The sequence below is a fragment of the Colobus angolensis genome, unplaced genomic scaffold (assembly GCF_000951035.1).
Source record: "Colobus angolensis palliatus isolate OR3802 unplaced genomic scaffold, Cang.pa_1.0 Scaffold18, whole genome shotgun sequence".
NCBI lineage: Eukaryota > Metazoa > Chordata > Mammalia > Primates > Cercopithecidae > Colobus > Colobus angolensis.
In genome coordinates, this window is record NW_012114932.1 from 5469723 (window position 1) to 5472053 (window position 2331).

Genomic DNA, 2331 nt, shown 5'->3' on the forward strand with positions numbered 1-2331 from the left:
AGGATGGTCTCATTCTCCTGACCTGGTGATCCGCCCATCTCGGCCTCCCAAAGTGCTGGGATTACAGGCTTGAGCCACCGCGCCCGGCCACAAATTTGTTTTTAATTAGCTGGGCGTGGTAGCACATACTTGGGAGGCTGAGATGGAAAGATTGCTTCAGTCTAGGAGTTCAAGGCTACAGTAAGCTATGATCACACTACTGCATTCCAGCCTGGGTGACAGAACGAGATTCTATTTAAAAAAAAATATAGGCTGGATGTGGTGGCTCACACCTGTAATCCCAGCACTTCGGGAGGCCGAGGTGGGTGGATCACAAGGTCAGGAGATGGAGACCATCCTGGCCAGCATGGTGAAACCCCGTCTCTATTAAAATACAAAAAATTAGTTGGGTGTGGTGGCATGCACCTGTAGTCCCAGGTACTCGGGAGGCTGAGGCAGGAGAATCGCTTGAACCCAGGAGGTGGGGGTTGCAGTGAGCCAAGATTGCGCCACTGCATTCCAGCCTGGCGACAGAGCAAGATTCCTTCTAGAATTGCATGAACCAGGGAGGAGGGTTGTTTATACAGCTGTAGAATGTGTTTGTATTTTAAGATAAGTGTTACAAAAGAGTTAAAAAGTTGAAAAAATTTAAGTTTATAAAGTAAAATAGTTAAAATAAGTTACAGTTAATTTATTAAGAAAGAAAAATGTTTTATAAATAAACTTAGTGTAGCCTAACTTTATATAGCCCAGTGTTTATAGTGTACAGTAGTGTACGGTAATGTCCTAGGCCTTCGTATTCACTCACTCACCACTCACTCATTCAAAGCAACTTCCAGTCCTGCAAGCTTTGTTTATGGTTATTGTCCTATACAGGTGTATCATTCAAATTTTTTTTTTTTTTGAGATGGAGTCTCGCTTTGTCATCCAGACTGGAGTGCAGTGGCACCATCTCAGTTCACTGCAACCTCTGCCCCCCAGGTTCAAGCGATTCTTCTGCCTCAGCCTCCTGAGTAGCTGGGACTACAGGCGCCTGAAACCATGCCTGGCTAATTTTTTGTATTTTTAGTAGAGACGGGATTTCACCGTGTTAGCCAGGCTGGTCTCGATCTCCTGACCTCCTGATCCACCCACCTTGGCCTCCCAAAGTGCTGGGATTACAGGCGTAAGCCCCCGTGCCCGGCTTAAAAAAATTTTATACTGATTTTTACTGTACCTTTTCCATGTTTAAATGTGTTTAGACACATAGATACTGTTATAATTGCTTACAAGTCTTTATTACAGAAACATGCTGTACAGGTTTGTAACCTAGGAACAACAGGCTGTACCATATAGCCTAGGTATCTAATAGACTTGTGAAGTACACTGTATGATGTGTAAGTACCTCATACACTTAGTAGGTTTGTGAAAGTACATTTTATGATGTTACCACAACAATGAAATCTCCTAACAACGCATTTCTCAGAAAGTACCTCCTTGTTGAACAATACATGACTGTACATTTTCCTCTCAGGCTTTGTGATACTATTCTGATGATAATTCTGCCTTAACAATTAACGTTTTTCAGTCTGGTTTATTATCTGAGTAGATTAAGCTGATCCAGAATACCAGATTAGATATTCTTTTCCTTTTTCCTGTGTCCTGTCAGTAATTACTCATCCAGAAACCTGCTAGGTAGCTGCATTGCCTATTCAGACTACTTGAGTTTTTACTGGTATCATTTGGAATTATATTTTATATTTTGAGTACTTACCATTTAATATTTCTGTATCATTTTACCTGCTAGAATCTCAGTCCATAGGAGCAAAATCTCTCCTTAAGTACAGGATACATGTCTATTCAGTTCCTTAGCAGTCACCACCTCTTAGGACAGCAAGGCTATTTTTCAGTCTTCTTGTCATCTCTTCTTCTTTAAGCAGATTTTCTATGCTTGAGAAATAATTACAGAGTAGGTATAAGCCCTAGTATAGTACTTATTTCTTACGAAACTCCAGGCATAGGCAGTACCTGTTTTTGATGGTGGTCAGCACTAAATGAGATGATGTATGTTAAGGGGCTTCTTGTATCATAGAACACTGTATAAGTTAGTGTGTAGTGAGAATTTCAGATGCATTGATTCTGCTGTCTTTCTGCCAAGGAGTTTTATTATAGAAGACTACAAAAAGCTAACACAAAAGGTAGCTTAAAATTTGATCATCCTTGGACTCGGGAAGGGGAACATCACACATCGGGGCCTATCATGGGGAGGGGGGAGGAGGGAGGGATTGCATTGGGAGTTATACCTGATATAAATGACGAATTGATGGGTGATGACAAGTTGATGGGTGCAGCACACCAACGTGGCACAAGTAT

The 2331-nt window shown here is 41.5% G+C and overlaps 1 protein-coding gene across 1 annotated transcript in view; it reads left to right on the plus strand.

The window, feature by feature from the left end:
• SETD2 (SET domain containing 2) overlaps positions 1–2331 on the plus strand; it is a 120611-nt gene that overhangs the window by 88620 nt on the left and 29660 nt on the right. The gene's annotated exons all lie outside the window — the stretch shown is intronic.